The sequence below is a fragment of the Pleurodeles waltl genome, chromosome 6 (genome assembly GCF_031143425.1).
Source record: "Pleurodeles waltl isolate 20211129_DDA chromosome 6, aPleWal1.hap1.20221129, whole genome shotgun sequence".
NCBI classification, from domain to species: Eukaryota; Metazoa; Chordata; class Amphibia; order Caudata; family Salamandridae; genus Pleurodeles; species Pleurodeles waltl.
The window spans coordinates 845,917,469-845,939,923 of record NC_090445.1 but is presented as its reverse complement, the minus strand read 5'-3'; positions in this window follow the sequence as shown (position 1 = coordinate 845,939,923).

The window sequence follows — 22,455 nt, the reverse complement described above, 5'->3', positions numbered from 1 at the left end:
GTCAGTGGCTGTTTGGGTCTGTCAGTGGGTATATGAGTGGTTGTATGTGTGTGAGTGGCTGTATGGGTCTCTGAGTGGGTGTCAGTCTGAGGAGCTGTATTAGTGTGTGAATACCTGAGTTAGTGCTGTATGGGTGAGTGAGTGATTATGTCAGTGGCTGTGTGAGTGAGTGGGTGTGTGTCAGTAGTTTTATAGGTGTACGAATGAGGATGTCAGTAGTTGTGTGTGGGGATTTTTGAGAGTCTGTATGGAGGTATGAGTGGGTGTGTGAGTGGTACTGTAGATGATGTCATGATGTCATCAGTGGCGTTATTTAAGATGTCATCAGTGTTGTCACTGACCATGTCATGAGTGATGTAATATGTGAGGTGATAAGCAGTGCATTACGGAGGTGCAAGATATAGTTTGCTCAAGTAACTATAACTGCTGAATTTCTATGGTTTTGAACATGTGAAATGTGAGCCTAACTATAACCTCCCTGTAACCTTTGGTTTTTTAAGTGAATTTAATTTTTTTACATTTTTTAATTCTATTTACTAACTATAGCTTCCCTGTAACCTTTGCTTTTTTCATGGAATTTCTATGTTATGATTAACGTAAAGTAATTTTAATTATTATAATTTAATCCAACCACCGCCAAACACAGCCTTTGGCCGTGCACAGTGGGGGTTGGCCGCAGGACCTGTGACCAGGCCCTGCAGCCAACCCCAGAAAACTACCCAAAGCCTGTGCTGCGCGTGGCCGAAGGCAGAGGTTGGCCGCAGGGCCTGGCCTCCATTCACTCGCTGTGGCCAACCCCCCTAACCACTGAAATCCCATGCTGCGCACTTTGTTTGGCCAAGTTGTGGCATGAGTTGGCCAGAGCACCTGTCTCTCTGGATGTGAGAATAGGTGTGAGAGGGTATCTCTTGGTGTGACAGTGGCAGTGGGAGTGTCTGTCTGGGTGTGAGTGGGTGTGAGAGTGGGTGTAAGAGGGAACACTTTCTAATGATCAGTCAGTAAGTGCTACCTTGTTGGGTGAATGGCCAGTGTGGTGGAGGTGGGCCTATGGAGTCCCCCAGCTGATTTTGGTCCCTGGGACCCCCTCCCCGGGGCCCACTACAATTCAATCTGGGTAGCACAGCCCCGTTCCCCGAACTGATCTTGGCTGTAGGGCCCCCATTCCCCAGGGCCTTTCCAGCATCAAATGGAGGGGGGCCACATGGTCCCCCTCCCTGGGCGATTTCAGCCTTTGGGACCCAATCCCCCAGGGCCTGCCCTTATAAAAATATTTGGGCAGAGAGGGGCTGCTCAGCCCCCCCCGGCCAATCTTGGCCCGAGGACCACAACACTCGGGCCTGGCCTTATAAAACATTTTTGAGTGAAGGGGGTCACGCAGCTCCACTCCACTAATCTTGACCCTTGGGACCCCATCCCTGGGACCCAGCCTTAACATTTTTATTTAGGTGAGTAGGCCTGTGCAGCCCCCCTACCTGGGCTGATTTTGTCTTCTGGACCCTATTCCCCTGGGCCTATCCATCTCTCCTGAGTGCCTTCCATGGCACCCAGTGTGAAGTGGAACTGCGGGGGAGCCTCAAGGCCCCTGTGCATCTCTGCAGGCTAGAAAACAGAAGAAACTTCTGCTTCCAGAAAGCAAAGCTGTTTGACAGCTCTCACTTGCTGGAACCAGAGTGTTTGCTCTGGCTTGGTGGGAGCTGCCAGCCCCTGCCAAGTCAGAGCAAACAGCTATGTCCTGGGGGTGGGCATCCCAGGCTATACAGGAGCTGACCCTGGGGGGTGGCAGTCCCCAGTGCTATCTATGCTCAGCCCCCTCCAATGTTGTTTTTGCCCTGGGGAGGTGGTGGTCCCCAGGGTGCCGCAATGGACACCCTTTATTCTTTCATTTTAACCCCCAGGAAGTGGTGGTCCTTGGGCTGTGGGCAAGGGGACGCCCCTCTCATGTAATTAAATGTTTGCCCCAGGGTGATGGTGATCCCCAGGGCTGCGGGCAGGATGGGTGGAACCCACATTTAATTCAATATTTGCCCCATGGAGGAGGTGGTCCCGGGATTGCAGGGGGGCACACAGCACTCCTACATGTAATTCAATGGTTGCCCTGAGTAGGTTGTGGTCCCCCGGGCTGCAGATTGGCCCCCCCACATGTAATTGAATGTTTCCCCCAGGGGAGAAGGGGGTTTCAGGGCTGCAGGGGGCTGTGCAGCCCCCTGCATGTAATTCAATATTTGCCCCGGGGAGGTGGCAGTCCCTGGGGGTGCAGAGGGATTGCACGACCCCCACACATTCATTCTTTTTTTGCCCCGAGGAAGTGGCAGTCCCCTGGGCTGCAGGGGGGGGACCACGCAGAACCCCTGTTTATATTAAACCATTTTTGCCTGGGGAGGTGCCACATTCAATGTAAAATAAGCCCCAGGGAAATGACGGTTCCCAGGGCTTTACTAAGCCCTAGGAGGGGGCCCCTGTGCACCCACTCCTTTATTTTTAACATGTCCCAGGGACACAGCCCACCTGGAGGCTTCATAAAAGCAAGCACATGACACTGCACTTGTTTATAAAAAAAAATGTTTCAATGGTTTTTGGCCCTGGGGGGTCCCTGTGGGACCCCAGCACCAGAGCTAAGGGGTCAGGATGTCCCTACCCTGTCCCTTTTCTTAATTTTTATCTTTTTTTAGGGGACTCGGCTGAAGCTGAGTCCCAAGATGGCTGCCAACACTTCCTTGTTGAAGTGTTGGCAACCAATCAGATCTCAGCACGAGATCGTGAGGGTTTGTGGACCCTTTGCGTCCTTATATTTATAAATTTGTTTTTTCTTTAATATTTCAAAAACTACTGAACAGACTTACACCAATTAACAAAAAGCGTTCTTTCTGGACCAAGAGTTACCTTTCTGCCAAATGTGGTGTAATTCTGTCGAGCTGTTCTGGCTGTAGTCGTGTTCAAAATCCCTATGTAAAAATGCATCTGAAAAACTTGTTTTGGAACCTCCCCCTTTTTCTCAGCCCCCCATTGATGTATCGCCCCAAAACCTTTCAGGCAGCAGCTGAATTGAGCGTCATATTCTTGGGAACATTTTGTGAAGACTTATCAACAGGCGCCAAAGATATAGGCAAGTAAAAAAATGCTTTTCCTATAGAAACTAGTTCCTAACTATAGCCACCTAGTGGCAACCGCCAATAGTGGTATATATATATATATATATATATAAATATATATATATATATTATTTTTTTTATAGTAGATTTGACCAGACCCAGGGCCAGACACAGTGCTTTGAAAGCCACTCTTTTTCCCACGAGAGCCAATGAAGCTTCTTGATAGTTTCCACCCACCCACACTGAACGAGTGAGCTTTTTCTTCTGGTTGTTTTCACTCAGCGAATTCAGAATTGTGTTTGGAGACCTCAATGATCTGGTTGATTGGTCGTGAGAGAAAAGGCATCCCGAAAAAGGTATCAGAATGCCGATGAAGGAGCAAGGTGCCTATATTCTGACACCAAGCCTTAGGCGAGGGAAACCTGAAAAAGATGTAGGTTTTAAGGGGGGTGTGGGACCTCAGGTCAGAATTTTCAAACCCCTAAAGGCCCAGATGATGTAAACAAATCCTAAAGTTTTCAGGCCTTCTACATCAGTTGCAAACTATGAAAGCCGTGGATTTACGATGGGTGCCCTTCTATAATTTCCACAGCATGTAGATAGTTTAGGAACTATGGGGGTCATTCCGACCCCGGCGGGCGGCGGGCGCCGCCCGCCGGGCGGAAACCGCCCTAACACTGCCCCGCGGTCAGATGACCGCGGGGGACATTCCGACTTTCCCGCTGGGCCGGCGGGCGATCTGCGGGAAAGCCCCATCAAAGATGAAGCCGGCTCCGAATGGAGCCGGTGTATTTGCTGCGGTGCGACGGGTGCAGTGGCACCCGTCGCGATTTTCAGTGTCTGCCAAACAGACACTGAAAATCTTTATGGGGCCCTGTTAGGGGGCCCATGCACTGCCCATGCCAGTGGCATGGGCAGTGCAGGGGCTCCCAGGGGCCCCACGACACCCATTCCCGCCAGCCTCGTCCTGGCAGTGTAAACCGCCAGGAACAGGCTGGCGGGAAGGGGGTCGGAATCCCCATGGTGTCGCTGCTTGCAGCGCCGCCATGGAGGATTCCTTTGGCCAGGGGAAAACCGGCGGGAAACCGCCGGTTCCCCTTTTCTGACCGCGGCTTCATCGCCGCGGTCAGAATTGGCCAGGAAGCACCACCAGCCTGTTGGCGGTGCTTCCACGGTCCCCGGGGCCAGGCTCGGAATGACCCCCTATGTTACATATGAACCCATGTTGAGTCCCTTGTAATTACTGTAATACAGTTTGAAGACCGGTCTCATCGTTTGGGTGTGTGGTGTGTCCTTGAACTTGCTTTAATATGTGTGAACTAGCATCACATTTGCTGCCAGTTAAAATATAAAAAACAGGGAATCTAATTATATTTAAACAATTTAATTTAATTAAATAAAAACACACAGAGTCTGTGTACTAGAACCTGAGTTTGTGGATTTGGAACGAGGAAAAGACAGACTCTAAAGTCAACAGACTTGTAGCATCGTCCACAGACCTTTAGACCATTTAACGTTCATTTTGAGATTTTCAATGGCTTAAACTTCATGTAGCCTTCCACAACATCAAAATGTGCTGGCTATGGATTTATGAAATATAACAATTTTACATTATTGCTTATTGTTTCGAATATCAGTGCTAAAATCTTTAGGGTGTGTTTTATATGTATTGTATCCTTACATTTTGTAGTTGCATGGGCATTATAATGTTTTTATGTAGATATAATTACAGTGTAATGTATGGGATGAAGATTAGCTTCAAAGTATGTTTCCCGAAACCCCCTGCAGTACTATATGTTTCTACAACTTGGAGAGCTCATGTATTTAAATATATAACATTTTAGAAACATAAAAACATCAATTAACACCTTTATCACATTTTTAAATGTATTTTAATGATGTAGCTGAACTTTAAAAATAAAGGCCTTCAATGTTTAATTTCCTTTTTTGTGTTTTAAGTGCATATGTGCATATTAAAGAGTATATGGAGCTCTTTTTTATTTTATTTTCTGTATTATTTGCCTTTGTTGTTGCTTTAACTGGAAAGGTTTTTGCTTATTTGTTGTAATTATTTTGTATGTATTTTCAGTTAGTATATGTATACTTTTCTGTTGCATTGATTTCCTTTTTATTTTATTTTTATTTATTCTCTGCACATAAGTGCCTAGTGCACAGTAAGTGAAACTGTTTTTACGTTTATTTTGGAAATCCTGTTAAAGTAGTGCCTGACTTAAGGTTGACGTTTTCTGCAATATGTCATTTTTCAATATTAGCACTTCAGTATTTTCAAGATCCCAAAGTAGTCTCTCATTGTTGGTTAGGTCACTTGTTTAATTCATACCTTTAAATTGGTCTTCGCATACATATAGTTTAATGATCACAGTTTTATTGCTGTCCACAATGAAATATCACTAGTTTAGATGATAAATTTTTCTTACATATAGAAACATGTTTACAATTAAAATCTGCTGTGGGGGTGGGTATTATTACGCTGTCCACAGAATAACTTACTAACATCATTATAATGTATTGTTTTGATGAGTTTACTTATAAAGTACTTTATGGTGCTCCACTAAAATATCTGCATTGTATATTTTGATTTGCAGTGTGTATTAATTATTTAAAGGAATGGACATTGGTGTTGGAGTTTTCAAACCGATGTATTCTTTGGAGGAGTGGGTGATTTCCTCAGTTACTTAATGTTGACATATTTGACATTTGATTTTTCAGCTTGTAAGTTGCATCCATAACTGCAATAATATTGATACTTTGTTCTTGTCATTAACTTGAGCCAAAAGGTGGTGAGAAAGCAAATGAGGAAAAGGGACGTAGTTTAAGAGAGTCAGTAAAAAGGGACCACAAAAATGAGCACTTAGTGACGGAAGGAAGTGGAGGCCCGGCCTGTGGTGACCTGTAAAGGAAAACAGAAGGAGGGGCTGTGAGGTCAGAACTAGGTGAAAGACCAATATGAGGACAGGAGGTGCTAGGTCAGCGTTTCTGGGTCAACTTTACTGGAGTCTTTAAAGAATATGTCAGAACTTGTCAGAATAACCCTCAAGGTCAGAACAAACCCTGGGGAAAAAAACTGTAAGTACACAGAAGAAAAGATGGAGTGCTGCTGAAATGCTGGAGCTGGGTCTTCTAGGTCAGGTAGAAACTAGCAGACAATTTGAGCAATGTATCATGGACAATTTAAGCAGCCAGGTTGCATGAACAAGTTGCCTTATCTATTTGGTTGTATGTTTCCCATACACTCAGTCCCCTGACTGTATTTAGCACCTCATGCACCTTTGTTTTTTCATTCTGGATTGCCTCCTGTACTGTCCCTCTCTTCGCTTCATACTAAATGAAAACGTTACTTACCTTAGGTAACTCCTTTTATGGTAGATACTCTATCTAACCGCAGATTCCTCACTTTAGGATTTTCCCCAGGCATCAGACTGGATCCAGAAAATCTTGAGCAGTATTTCTGTTTGCTGGTAGGTGGCAATCATCAGCTCCACACCTGCGTCATCCCTGTCCGAAGTGACATTGGGTTGTCCATATAAGGGCCACTGGACGCCCTGACATCAGTTTCTTTCAAGACTAATTCTGTTGTAAATTGTGAAGCCATATAAAAACCAATGTGTTGACCAGTGTGCAGTATTTAATGGGATCTTAAGAGTGAAGAGCATAGTCCTTCACACCGAGGAGAGAAGGAGAAGGTCGGTGAGGAACCTGTGGTTAGGTAGAGTTTCTACCAGAAAAGGCATTGCCCCAAGGCTAAGTAACTTGGTCTTCTTATAGAAACTTCTATCCCCAGATTCCTTACCTCAGAATAGATATCCAAGCAATACCTCAAACCGGAAAGTCCTGGATAAGCGAACAGACAAAATGCCCATCCGACAGACCTGACTATCCAAGAAGTAGTGCTTCATGAACATGTGGAATGACACCCAAGTAGCTGCTTGGCAGATGTCCAGGACAGGTACCTTGATTGCGAACGCAGAAGTAGCAACCTTGGCCCTGGTGGAATGGGCCTGCAAGCCTGCAGGAGGCGGCTTTTTAGCTAGTGCGTAGCAGATCATAATGCAGAACACTATCCATAGTGAGATGGTCTGCTACTGCACAGACTTGCCCTTTTTTGCTTTAGTGAACCCAATGAACAGCTGATTGTCTTCCTGATGGTTCTTGGTGTGATCAATGTAGAACGAAAGAGCTCTCTTTGGGTCCAGGCACTGCAGTCTCTCCCCCTCCTTGGAAGGATGAGGTGGGGCAAAAAAGTTGGCATTTCTGGGCTACAAAAATGGCTGACAAATAACCCTAAACAGTGCACAGGGCAAGGCCTTGCTGGGCTAAAGGTAAGACAAACAAAATCACCTCTGACATGTGATGCAGAAAGGCGGACCACATGGTGTAGGGGACTCCAGGGCACAAACATATCCTAAAGGCAGGCATCTACAGTTTTGGTGGAGAGACTCCTGGCTGCGAAGATAACATTACAGACCTCAGGAGGGATATCAAATTCTCTCAACTACGTCACTCATTTTCCATGCATGAGGTGGAGTGTGGGCAGGTTTTGGTGCAGAACCCTCCTCTGCTCAATGCGATAGGAGATCATCCTCAAAAAGCAGCCTGATCTGAGGACCAATGTTCATGCTCAGGTGTTTGGGATACCATACTCTCATTGCCCAATCCAGAGCCACTAGGATGATGAGGACCCCGTCGGTCCAGGTCTTCTTGAGAACTTGGAGCAGTTGCATTGGTGGAAAGGTGTACAATTTTATTGAGTTCCATTCTAAATGGACTGCATCTTTGCGCAAGAGACACTTTGGAAACTACAACATGCCAAGGTGTTGGCATTGAGCATTCTAAGCGGTGACAAACATATTGAGCCAAGGCTCTCCCCATTCGCAGAAGTGACCCTGCACTACCTCTAGGTGTAGTTGCCATTCGTGAGTCGCAAGACAGCAACACTAAGTTTGTCTGACCTGCAGTTCAAGAGTCTGCCAGGTGCTGTACCACCAGGAAAATGTCCTGGCGCTCCAGCCAGTGCTAGAGGTACAGAGCCTCTTGGCACAGGGTCCATGAACCTACCTCACCCTGTTTGTTCCAATACAACATGGGGACTGTGTTGTCCATGAACACCTGAACCAGCCTTTTTGATGGATTCAAAGAAGGCTTTCAATGCCAAATGTATCACCCTCACCTGCAAAAGACTGATATGAAGCTGAGACTCCACCACAAACCAGAGTCCACTGATCTCCATCTCTCCCCAGTGGCTTCCCCAACCCAGAAGAGCTGCATCAGTCACCACTGTCAGTTCTGGGTGTGGAAGAGAGAGGGGTCTGCCGCTGAGATTTATTAGCCACCACTGCAGGTCTTTCGCAGTCTCCTTTGAAATCTGGACCAGGTCGGAGAGGTTTCCCTGGTGCTGCATCCACTGGGACTTCAGATCCCACTGCACAGCCCACATATGCCATCTTGTGTGCTTTAACAGCAGGCTGCAGGAGGCCATCAGACCCAGCAGTTACAGAGTCAGTCTCACCAAAATCTAGGATTGAGGCTGAAATATCATCATCATAGTCTGAATATCTTGGACTCTCTACTCCACAGGTTAGGCACGGAACTGTACTGTACCCAGATGGCTCAGATGAAAGGGTGCATCTGGGAAGGAGTCAAGTGTAACTTTGGCAGGTTTAAAGTGAATCCCAGTGAATGCAGAAGGTGTACCAGAGTCTGGCGGTAGGAATGACTGCCTGGAGCAAGTCTGTCTTTAGCAGTCAGTCATTGAGGTAAGAGAAGACTGGGGACCCTGACCTCCACTGATGGGCTGCAACCATTGCCATCACTTTTGTGAACACTGTAGGGGCACTGTTAAGGTCAAAAGGAAGCACAAATAACGTTCAAATGCTCACAAACCACCATAACTCGCAGGTAGCACCTTTGGGCCGACAGTATGGGAATGTGAAAATACGTTTAGTGCAGGTCCAGCACTACCATCCAGTCTCCAGGGTCCAGCACACCTAAGCCAACTTGTGCATCTTGAATTTTTCTTTCCTCAGGAAGTAATTGAGAAGGCACAGATCTAGGATAGGACAAATTCTTCTGTTCTTTTTAGGTATCACAAATTAGTGGGAATAGCAACCATACCTTCTGGAGCAGGTACCAACTTGATGGCTCCTCTGGCCAAAAGAGCCTGCACTTCCTGGTGGAGCAATGAGAGGCCATTCTTGGCATGGTAACAAAGGTGAAGGGGTTTCCACAAATGGGAGGGCGTAATCCTTCTGCACACTCTGAAGCACCGATTTGTCGTAAGTGACCGCTAACCATTGTGGCAGATGGTGCATGGTCCTGCTGCCAATGGGATGGTTATGTCTGCCAGAAGAGTGCTCTCTGGGCATGGCTCCTGCATCCTCTATGAAATCCAGACCCATGTCAATGAAAGGACTGGCATGCTGCTGTATTGGCAGGTATGGTTAGTATAGCAGATACCCCTAGGCAGCACAACCACATCCATGGTAAGAGCGAAAGGACTGCTGTTGTGACCAGGCAGCTAAAGAGAGCCCAAGAGATCTGACAGTAACACAGCTGTCACAAAAGGGTTCTAGGGCAGTGCCGGTCTTATTGGTAAATAGATAGGAGCCGTCATGGGTATGTCGATCAGGGAAGCCTGGGCATTCCCGAAGAACCTGATGAACCACAACAGGCATGACTACGCAGCCTGCACCTGATGTCCAGTTTGCACAGAACAAGCATGATAATTCTGTACAACATCCTAACATCATGATCCTTCTTGGCATCATCATAGCATTCTAGAATCCCTGACCATGTTAGGCATGCATCTATTACATTATTCTATGCACTGAATCAGGGAATAATCTCAGCCTCCCCTAGCAATGGGTTTGGTGTTCACTCCGTTATGTTTCAGAGTGTTATAATCTCAGCCCTCCAGCACTGGTTAGGTGTTTTAGTCCATTATGATAACGAGTCTCATGTAAACAAAAGCTATGTTGTAGGCAGCAGCATCTTGCACTGCCTAAAATATTGATTATGACAAGATGCCCGTTCTCATGCTGCTGCCCACATTGTGAAGTGCTCTTTGTCGCAATACCGCAAGATTTGAACTCTCACAGGAATGTGGCAAATCTCAGCCCCCATCTTGGTCATGGTGAGACTACTTAAATCATGCCAAGGATCAACTCTGTGCTTTGCTTCAAGCTTGCTAGAAGGGTAGGACCTCTCTTTTTACCTATAGTCCCAGCAATTCAGCTTGACCACACCTGTCGTCTTCAAGGCATCCTCCAGTCGTCACAATATGGCTGCCAGTCTTCACCACCTAAAAGATAGTTAAAAGAACCACGAAAGGTAGGCATTTACCACTACATCCACCCAAGAATAGAAAGATACTCAAGAAAAGACATTGACTCGTGTGCGCTAAGATAAACTTTTAAAAGCAGGCTTGACGTAGTTTGAGTTTAAAAATGATAATGAGCATGATTGGCATCTAACTGTATTAAGAGTTAATAAACCCCAATCCCAGTAACCCAAACAGCAAGTTTCAAGAGGAAACCTGCAGCCGAGCAAGGGTTGATTGTGTGATAGTAACTTGTGTACCTCTTTCTCGTTCCCCACAGTTAGCACCCATAGGTCTTGGTTTAGCTCTTCAGAGGAGGAGCATGAGCAAACAAGACAGAGTAGAAGCAAGAAAAAAACAGGAGTCAGAGAAGACATCTGATTCCTCTCTTCTGAAGCACAATCCCACTCCACTTGCTTGCAAGCTTTAAATCACCAAGGGACTTGGCTCATCAGCAAGAGGGTGAGAGGGAGTGTGGAGGGGAATCCAAGAAAGTTTGACCAGGTTGTCCTCTTTTCCAAGGTTTGGACCCAAGACTGACTGGACACTCGTCCCGAGCTCACCCGTTTTTCTGATAGTTGCCCACTTTACTAGAAGGATGGTAGGCATAGAGGAAGTGGGTGCATATCATCTCTGCTATGCCACGGTTCAAGCACATAAGGTAATACTCATATAGCTCTGTCACTTAATGGTGAACTTTGCTGCATCCCAATCATCCACAAGTGCTTGGATGAGGATGAAGCGGTCCTCCTTGGGAAGCATGGGAAGCAGCTGTGTGACTGAGTCCCACAAAGAGTGTGAGTAACGGCTCAAAACGTATGCTGTGTTCACCGACTGTAAGACCAGACTGTTGTAATAAAAGATACGCTTTCTGAACGTGTTGAGTTTCTTGAATTCCCTGTCCAGTAGGGTGGACAGGAACATGTTTGGGTTGACTTTAGAGTCTCCCCAGACTCTCAGGGGAGAGGTCAGTGGCATAACAAAACTTAAAGAGGTCCCCCTGCAAAGTACTTATAGGGGCCCCCTCCTCCCTGGACTCAGTCAGGGGGCTGTTGCCCATGCACAGTATACTGTGCTGAGGGGGCCCCCTAGAGTTCGTGGGCCCCCTCACACTGCAGGGGCTTATAAAGCCTATGCTATCCCTCTGGGAGGGGTGCAGGAAAAAGGAGGCTTGGTCTCCTGGGGTGGCTATGATGGCGTTGAGCAATCATGTGCTGCACAGGAGTCCTTGTGCAAGGTTCGTCCCATGGCCCTAGGAGAACGTCAGTGGGGAGAACATGCAAAAGTCTGGGGAGGTGCCCAGCCCACTGGCATATGGGATTTATCAGCACAATCAAGGTCCTCCTCCTTCATAGGACTAAACCATTCTTCACCATCTTCATCTGCAAGGAGAAATGGATCATCAAGTGCTAGGAAGTCCACGGGTTAGTAGAGCCTGGACAGCATCAGCAAAGATGTTGAGTAGCATCAGGGCAGCGCTGGCTCAGAGTCAGGGACAATGGTGGACTTGTCATTGTCGAGCCATGTTGTCCGCCCCAGGAGTAGCACTGGTGTAGAGTGAGCCTGGGTTGAAGAAGGCACCTGTGTCGGCATCTGTCTAGATCCAGTATCAGATCCAGAGGGCCCAGCTGGTGTCAGGGGCGAACCCAGTCCAGCTTTGTAAGGCTCAATGACACTCCACAGAGAGTTGGTGGCCCAAAGATGGTGTGCATGGCATTGTGAACTCTTTCAATTGAGCGTGCATTGCTCCAGTTCTGAGGAACAAGGGGTAGCACAGAGAGGGCCCTGCAGCTGACTCTGCAGGTGGAGTGCGGGAGTGGGGCCTGGAAGCACGTCATTTGGGGGGTAAACTCAAAGAATGCTTCAATTCTTTATGTTTTGCTTGTTCAACTTACTTGACTTAAAGAAAGAGGTCTTAAAAACTCTCCATAGGGGATTCTTTTGATCAAAGGTTTGGGATGGAATCTTCTGGCATATAAAATACTGTTACCAGCACTAGGTTTTCTAAAAACTTATGTCTCTTTGCCACTGATATTACTTGTAAACTTCAAATTCAAATCATTTACACATCTACAAATTCAATCACAGCAATTACCTCAGCCTTTCCAACTAAAAAGATATTATCTATGTAGTGGAACCACCAAAGACATATGGAGCACACATAGGGGGTCATTCTGACCCTGGCGGTAATTACCGCCATGGCGGAGGTCGGCGGTAGCACCGCCAACAGGCTGGCGGTGCACAGCTGGGCATTCTGACCGCGGCGGTTCAGCCGCGGCCAGAAACGGAAAGTCGGCGGTGTACCGCCGACTTCCCGCTGCCCTTGAAAATCCTCCATGGGGATTCTGACACCCCCTACCGCCATCCGGTTCCTGGCGGTTCTCCCGCCAGGAACAGGATGGCGGTAGGGGGTGCCGCGGGGCCCCTGGGGGCCCCTGCAGTGCCCAGCCAATGGCATGGGCACTGCAGGGGCCCCAGTAAGAGGGCCCCACGAAGAATTTCAGTGTCTGCTTTGCAGGCACTGAAATTCGCGACGGGTGCAACTGCTCCCGTCGCACCTTCCCACTCCGCCGGCTCCATTCTGAGCCGGCGTCCTCGTGGGAAGGGTGTTTCCCGCTGGGCTGGCGGGCGGACTTTCGGCGGTCGCCCGCCGGCCCAGTGGGAAAGCCAGAATGACCGCCGCGGTCTTTCGGCGGGAACCGCTTGGCGGGCGGCGACCGCCGTCCGCCGCAGTCAGAATGACCCCCATATTCTTTTGTGGCTCCACTACACAGATGATATCTTTTTAGCCTAGAAGGGTGAGATAACTGATGTGCTTGAATTTTGACCCTTGATCAAAAGCATCCCCTATGGAGAGTTTTTAAGAGCTGGGAGAACCTGTAGTACAGATGAAAGTTTTGAGGCAATAAAGGACGAGATGGTATCTAGGTTGAGAGAAAGAGGTTGCTCTGAGACAACTTTAGAAATTGCCTGTAAAAAAGTCAGTAAAAATAGCCGTAAGTCCATTTTGTTTTCTGAGGAATGGAAAAAGAAACACAGCAATGTAGCTAAATCATGTTGTAGATTGCAACAAGGATGAAACCTACCCTGTGGCAAGACGCATCAATTATGTACATGCAGGTAGACTAAGTGATGTGAAATACAGTTTAATTGATGGTGTTCCAGAAGATGCAAGGGGAGGAGATAGAGAGAAGAGATTATGCATATTAGAGTCTAGATATATAATTGCATTTGATTGTAAGGAACCGAAAGGTCTAAGCCACAGTAACATGAATTCAGGGGAGCTATTATGCTTTTGGCTGTATTCAGTTAAGATCCAATGGTATGATTTTGCCCACTTGGGCACTATGAAACGATAGAATTGGTATTACAGGTCTCATATTTGTCTTTTATTCTGTTGGGGTCCTTTGCAGATATGTTACATAACTGATGTTGCCCACTTGGGCGCTATGTTCATATATAGAGCTATGTTCATATATAGAGCTATGGCTTTGCCCACTTGGACACCAACTGCATTTGTATTTTCTTTCATTTTGTCGAAGTCCTTTTCGATATGTTACATATCTAATTTACAATTTAGTGAGATTTAGTGAGAATGTTTCAGTATTATTAATATTTTCATGTATTGAATAACAAACGGTTGCACATGTGTAATGTATATGCCTATTTACGACACGGCACGCTTATGTGCAGCGATGGGATGCGATGATGCCGTTTGTCAGCAAGTAAACCATATTGGTATTGTACATGTATTATCTTAGACAAGAGGTAAAACGTGTATAGGTTTTAATAGTATAATGTATTCACTGTGGGTGATATGAAAGGTTAAATGGTGCAGGCCAATATGGAGTTAGCAGTTAGAGAAAGGCAATGTGCTTGCCGAAATGAGTTCTGCTGGTTTTTCTGCCAATATGGATTTTACGGTGATGGATTAAACGAGAGGCTTCACTGTCCCACGGAGTACCGGTTTCCTTTTGTTATTTGACTAATCTTCATGAAAATTTCCAAAACTATTTGTCAGTCACCTAAGCTGCTGTCTGGAAATCTTTGAGGTGATCTGCCAAGCAGGGGCTACTCCACATTTGGCGGAAAGGTAGCTCTTGGTCCAGAAAGAGCCCTTTTTGTAATTTGGTATAAATCCATTCAGTAGTTTTGGAGAAATTAAAGAAACTCCAAATATATATATATAGGGAGATGAAGGATTCGCAACCCCTCCCGATCTCATTCTGAGATCTGATTGGCTGTCAGCACTTCAATAAGGAAGTGTTTGCAGCCATGTTGGGACTTGGCTTGAGCTGAGTTCCAGACAAAAATATACAAAAAAGAAAAGGGGCCAGGATAGAGACACCCTGACTGACCCCTTAGTTCCGGTGGTATAAAAGGCAGGTATAAAAAGCATTTTTTTTAAATTTATTGCAGGAGTTGCCACAGTTCCACAGATCTGCTGTAAAAAAAAATTTTTTAAAGCGCGGGCTCCCGCACTTCATCTTTTTTAAGCCCCTGAGTGGGCCAAGTCCTGAGGGCATTGTTTATTTGTAATGAGGGAACGCCCAGCCTCCCCCACATCCCTAGTGACTGCCACCTCCCTGGGTCTTTCAGCAATATTAACTCCCTGGGTCTTTAAGCAATATTAATGCGGGGGCCATGCGCTCCCCCCAAAGAGCCCAAGGGACCACCAACTCCCTGGGGCATTGAATACATTTGATGGGAGGACATATGGCCCCCAGCAACCCTGGGAACCACCACCTCCCCAGGGAAAATCCTAAAAAAAGAAAGGGGGGTTGTTTTTAACCCCTGAAGCCCTGGGGACCACCACTTCCCTCCCCCGGGCCTACTTCCATGTTGGAGGGGAGCAACACAGGCCGCTTGAGTAGCCACTTATTGCCCTGGGGACCGCCAACCCCAAGGGCCGGCTCCTGCTATGTCCTGGGATGCCCACCCTGGGGACATAGCAGTTTGCTGTTGCTTGGCTGCAGCTTTGACAGCTGCAGCCAAGTCGCAGCAAACATAACTCTGCTTTCTGACAGCGGTACCTGTCAAATTGGTCCCGTTGTCAGAAAGTGGAGTTTTCATCTGTCTTCCCTGCATGCAGATATGCGTGCAGAGAAGACAGATGAAAACATTGCTGCAGCAACCATGGAGCTGCTACTTAAAGCAGCTCCTTGGTTGCTGGAGCAATGCCGACTCCTGCAGGAGGCCTGAGCCGGCTAGGATCGCGGGGAGGGCTTGAGGCACCCCTCATGGTGCCAGATAGTCCGTAAAGGGTGAAAAAAACTAAAAGAAGTTATACAAAATCACCAGGGACCACGGGAATGCCATGAGGCTCCCCCTGCCATCCCAGATAGCTTGTGGAGGCCAATGAAAAGGCAATGACAAAAATGAAATAGCCGACTGGTGAAGGTCAGAGACATTCCCATTGAGAGTTGAGGGTTTGTATCTGGACTCATTTCCCTCCTTTAATTTATTTTCAACTGCAAATGTGTAAGGCTCATACTGAAAGGTGATCTTATTATTTTAAAATGGCAAATACATTTTTCTTGTCAAATTTTGCAGAAATATCTCATTCTAAGTGTATCATAAATCAAAGCTTAAAAATATTGCTATCTTTCACCCTCTCACTCTCTGTCTCTCTTTCAGTCCCTTTCTCCTGCTCACATACCCACTCAGACACCTAAAAACCCACTCACAGACCCACTCAGACACTCACGCACCTACTCACAGACCCACTCAGACTCTCACACACCCACTCGCAGACCCACTGAAACCCTTCTGCACCCACTCTCAGAACAGCACACAACACTGATGTACACACTCTGACACCCAGACAGAGACTCTCACAGGCCCTCTCAACCCCAGAACACCCTCTCACACTTATTCTCAAACCCAGAAAGGGCACGGGCAGCTCCCACCGCACAAGACCAAAGGGCTGTGGGCAGCATTGGGTTGGGTGCTTAAGGGGGTTGGCCGCAGGGTCTGGCTGCAGGCCGGGTCCTGCGGGCAACCTCCGATGTACACTGGCGAAGGCCCGTGCATAGTGGGGTGGAATCAGGGCCTGGCCCACCGCCACTGCGTACGGCGAAAGGCCCTGTGCATCTGTGTTCGGATGAACATAAAGTAATGAAAACTACTATACATTAAAAGAAAACGTAGAAAATCACTAAAAAAACTAAGGTTACAGGGACGTTATAGTTAGGAAATATAATTTAAAAAAACATAGAAATGCACTGCTAATAACCCCACAAATGATGGCACTCATGACTTCAATGTAATATTTGCAGTAACAGTTTTGCCGAAAAAAACTGAGCATTGCGGGGGCACGGGTTTTACTTACCTTAGGGCACGAGTTATAGTTACTTTAGATAACGCTAACTATAACTGATGAATTTCTATCGTTTTGTATGTTTAAAATGTGAGCCTAACTAAAATGTCCCTGTAACCTTTGTTTTTTTCAGTGAATATATGTGTATATAAGTGTAGGAAGGTAGCCTCTTTCTAGCCTTGTTACCCCCGCTTTTGGCCTGTTTGTGAGTATATGTCAGGGTGTTTTTACTGTCTCACTGGGATCCTGCTAGCCAGGGCCCAGTGCTCATAGTGAAAACCCTATGGTGCCCATCTCTGCATAAGCCAGTCTATACCGGTTCAGGGATCCCCCAGCTCTGGTCTGGCGTGAAACTGGACAGAGGAAAGGGAGTGACCACTCCCCTGACCAGTACCTCCCAGAGGAGGTGCCCAGAGCTCCTCCAGTGTGTCCCAGACCTCTGCCATCTTGGATTAAGAGGTGTTGGGGGCACACTGGACTGCTCTGAGTGGCCAGTGCCATCAGGTGACGTCAGAGACCCCCTCTGATAGGCTCTTACCTCTCTTGGTAGCCAAAACTCCTTTCTTGGTAGCCAAACCTCCTTTTCTGGCTATTTAGGGTCTCTCCTCCGGGGTATTCTTCAGATAACGAATGCAAGAGCTCACCAGAGTTCCTCTGCACTTCCCTCTTCAACTTCTGCCAAGGATCGACCGCTGACTGCTCCAGGACGCCTGCAAAACCACAACAAAGTAGCAAGACGACTACCAGCAACATTGTTGCGCCTCATCCTGCCGGCTTTCTCAACTGTTTCCTGGTGGTGCATGCTCTGGCGGCTGTCTGCCTTCACCCTGCACTGGAAGCCAAGAAGAAATCTCCTGTGGGTCGACGAAATCTTCCCCCTGCTAACGCAGGCACCAAAAGACTGCATCACCGGTCCTCTGGATCCCCTCTCATCCTGACGGGCATGGTCCCTGGAACACAGGAGCTAGATCCTAGTGACTCCCACAGTCCAGTGATCCTTCAGTCCAAGTTTGGTGGAGGTAAGTCCTCGCCTCCCCACGCTAGACTGCAAAACTGTGCACTGCGTGATTTGCAGCTGCTCCAGATTCTGTGCACTTTTCCAGGACTTCCTTTGTGCACAGCCTAGCGTGGGTCCCCAGAACTCCGTCCTGCATTGCCCAACTCGCTGAGTTGAACTCCGACATCGTGGGACCCTCCTTTGTGACTCTGAATTGACCGCTGTCCTCAGATCTTCCAAGTTCCTGCTCCGGTACTTCTGAGGGTGCTGCCTTCTTCTGTGGGGGCTCTCTGAGTTTCTGAGCACCCCTCTGTCTCCTCCTCTAAGGGGCGACATCCTGGTCCTTCCTGGTCCCCAGCAGGACCCAAAAAACGACAGCGACCCTTGCAGCTAGCAAGGCTTATTTGTGGTATTTCTGTGTGGAAACACTTCTGCAACATCCAACACGCTGTGGGACATCTTCCATCCAGAGGAGAAGTTCCTAGCCCTTTTCGTTGTTCCAGAATCTTCGGCTTCTTCCACCGGGAGGCAGCCCTTTTGCACCTTCATCCGGGGTTTCCTGGGCTTCTGCCCCCCGGACACTATCGCGACTCTTGGACTTGGTCCCCTTGCCTTGCAGGTCCTCAGGTCCAGGAATCCGTCTTCAGTGCTTTGCTGGTGTTTGTGGTTCTTGCAGAATCCCCCTATCACGACTATTGTGTCCTTTTGGGGTAGTAGGGGAAATTTACTCCTACTTTTCAGGGTCTTGGGGTGGGGTATCTTGGACACCCTGACTGTTTTCTTACAGTCCCAGCAACCCTCTACAAGCTCCCATTGGTCTGGGGTCCATTTGTGATTCACATTCCACTTTTGGAGTATATAGTTTGTGTTGCCCCTAGACTTATGTTCACCTATTGCATCCTATTGTGATTCTACATTGTTTGTACAACTTTTCTTACTGTTACTTACCTGTTTTGGGTTTGTGTACATATAACTTGTGTATATTACTTACCTTCTAATTGAGGGTACTTACTGAGATACTTTTGGCATTTTGTCATAAAAATAAAGTACCTTTATTTTTAGTAACTTCGAGTATTGTGTTTTCTTATGATATTGTGCTATATGATATAAGTGGTATAGTAGGAGCTTTGCATGTCTCCTAGTTCAGCCTAAGCTGCTTTGCCATAACTACCTTCTATCAGCCTAAGCTGCTAGAAACACCTCTATTCTACTAATAAGGGATAACTGGACCTGGCACAGGGTGTGAGTACCACGAGGTACCCACTATAAGCCAGGCCAGCCTTCTTCTTTGGTGGTGCAGCGGTGGGATAAGTACTTGTAACTGCTTTACCACTTTGTCATTTGGTGCTTTTTGTAGGAAGTTGGCTCTGTATGCACTATTTCAAAGTAAGGAATAGTATGCACAGAGTCCAAGAGTTCCCCATAGAGGTAAGATAGTGGCAAAAAGAGATAATTCTAATGCTCTATTTTTTGGTAATGTGGTCGAGCAGTAGGCTTATTAGAGGGTAGTGTTAAGCATTTGTTGTGCACACAGGTTCAAGATTTACAAACAATACTTCAAATGAAAGGTATTTCATGTAGGAACTTTAGGAACTTTGAATTAGCAAAATAGCATATACAGTTTTCACATAAATGGCATATAGATATTTTAAAACTAGACACTGCAATTTTCAACAGTTCCTGGGGGAGGTAAGTGTTTGTTCGTTTTTGCAGGTAAGTAAACCACCTACGGGGTTCAAGTTTGGGTCCAAGGTAGCCCACCGTTGGGGGTTCAGGGCAACCCCAAAGTTACCACACCAGCAGCTCAGGGCCGGTCAGGTGCAAAGGTCAAATTGGTGCCCAAAACGCATAGGCTTCAATGGAGAAGGGGGTGCCCGGGTTCCAGTCTGCCAGCAGGTAAGCATCCGTGTCTTCGGAGGGCAGACCAGGAGGGTTTTGTAGGGCACCGGGGGGGACACAAGTCAGCACAGAAAGTACACCCTCAGCGGCACGGGGCGGCCGGGTGCAGTGTGCAAACAAGCGTCGGGTTTGCAATAGAAATCAATGGGAGACCAAGGGGTCTCTTCAGCGATGCAGGCAGGCAAGAGGGGGGCTCCTCGGGGTAGCCACCACCTGGGCAAGGGAGAGTGCCACCTGGGGGTCACTCCTGCACTGGAGGTCGGATCCTTCAGGTCCTGGGGGCTGCGGATGCAGAGTCTTTACCAGGTGTCGGGTCTTTGAAGCAGGCAGGGGGAGCCTCGGGATTCCCTCTGCAGGCGTCGCTTTGGGGGCTCAGGGGGGTCAACTCTGGCTACTCACGGTCTCGTAGTCGCTGGGGAGTCCTCCCTGTGGTGTTTGTTCTCCACAAGTCGAGCCGGGGGCGTCGGGTGCAGAGTGCAAAGTCTCACGTTTCCGGCGGGAAACGTGTGTTGTTTCAACGTTGCTTCTTTGTTGCAAAGTTGTAGTCTTTGGGGAACAGAGCCGCTGTCTTTGGGAGTTCTTGGTCCTTCTAGATGCAGGGTAGTCCTCTGAGGCTTCAGAGGTTGCTGGACCCAGGGAACGCGTCGCTGGAGCAGTGTCTTTAGAAGTGGGGAGACATGCCGGTAGAGCTGGGGCCAAAGCAGTTGGTGTCTCCGTCTTCTCTGCAGGTTTTTCAGTTCAGCAGTCCTCTTCTTCTTAGGTTGCAGGAATCTGAGTTCCTAGGTTCTGGGGAGCCCCAAAATACTACTAGCCCTGAGTGTAGCTACATCCTCTTTGTGCCTCCTCCCTGAGGGGAGGGGGGCACATTCCTATCCCTATTGAGGGAATCCTCCATCTGCAAGATGGAGGATTTCTAAAAGTCAGAGTCACCTCAGCTCAGGACACCTTAGGGGCTGTCCTGACTGGCCAGTGACTCCTCCTTGTTTTTCTCATTATCTCCTCCGGTCTTGCCTCCAAAAGTGGGGCCGTGGCCGGAGGGGGCGGGCAACTCCACTAGCTGGAGTGCCCTGGGGTGCTGTAACAAAGGGGGTGAGCCTTTGAGGCTCACCGCCAGGTGTTACAGTTCCTTCAGGGAGAGGTGAGAAGCACCTCCACCCAGTACAGGCTTTGTTACTAGCCACAGAGTGACAAAGGCACTCTCCCCATGAGGCCAGCAACATGTCTGGTGTGTGGCAGGCTGCTAAAACCAGTCAGCCTACATGGGTAGTCGGTTAAGGTTTCAGGGGGCACCTCTAAGGTGCCCTCTGGGGTGTATATTACAATAAAATGTACACTGGCATCAGTGTATATTTATTGTGCTGAGAAGTTTGATACCAAACTTCACAGTTTTCAGTGTAGCCATTATGGTGCTGTGGAGTTCGTGCATGACAGACTCCCAGACCATATACTCTTATGGCTACCCTGCACTTAGAATGTCTAAGGTTTGGCTTAGACACTGTAGGGGCATAGTGCTCATGCACTTATGCCCTCACCTATGGTATAGTGCACCCTGCCTTAGGGTTGTAAGGCCTTCTATAGGGGTGACTTATCTATACCTGTAGGCAGTGTGAGGTTGGCATGGCACCCTGAGGGGAGTGCCATGTCGACTTAGTCTTTTTATCCCCACCAGCACACACAAGCTGGCAAGCAGTGTGTCTGTGCTGAGTGAGGGGTCCCCAGGGTGGCATAAGACATACTGCAGCCCTTAGAGACCTTCCCTGGCATCAGGGCCCTTGGTACCAGATGTACCAGTTACAAGGGACGTACCTGGATGCCAGGGTGTGCCAATTGTGGAAACAAAGTTACAGGTTAGGGAAAGAACACTGGTGCTGGGGCCTGGTTAGCAGGCATCAGCACACTTTCAAATCAGAACTTGGCATCAGCAAAGGCAAAAAGTCAGGGGGTAACCATGCCAAGGAGGCATTTCCTTACACAACCCCCCCAAACGAAAGAGGATGAGACTAACCTTTCCCAAGAGAGTCTTCATTTTCTAAGTGGAAGAACCTGGAAAGGTCATCTGCATTGGCATGGGCAGTCCCAGGTCTGTGTTCAACTATAAAGTCCATTCCCTGTAGGGAGATGGACCACCTCAACAGTTTTGGATTTTCACCTTTCATTTGCATTAGCCATCTGAGAGGTCTGTGGTCAGTTTATACTACAAAGTGAGTCCCAAAGAGGTATGGTCTCAGCTTCTTCAGGGACCAAACCACAGCAAAGGCCTCCCTCTCAATGGCACTCCAACGCTGCTCCCTGGGGAGTAACCTCCTGCTAATGAAAGCAACAGGCTGGTGAAGGCCATCATCATTTGTTTGGGACAAAACTGCCCCTATCCCATGTTCAGAGGCATCCGTCTGCACAATGAACTGCTTGGAGTAATCTGGGGCTTTGAGAACTGGTGCTGTGCACATTGCTTGTTTCAGGGTGTCAAAAGCCTGTTGGCATTCTACAGTCCAGTTGACCTTCTTGGGCATTTTCTTAGAGGTAAGTTCTGTGAGGGCTGTCACTATGGATCCATATCCCTTCACAAACCTCCTGTAGTACCCAGTCAAGCCAAGGAATGCCCTGACTTGAGTCTGGGTTTTTGGAGCTGCCCAGTCCAGAATAGTCTGGATCTTAGGCTGGAGTGGCTGAACTTGGCCTCCACCTACAAGGTGACCCAAGTAAACAACAGTTCCCTGCCCTATCTGGCATTTGGATGCCTTGATAGAGAGGCCTGCTGCTTGCAGAGCCTTCAAAACCTTCTTCAGGTGGACCAGGTGATCCTGCCAGCTGGAGC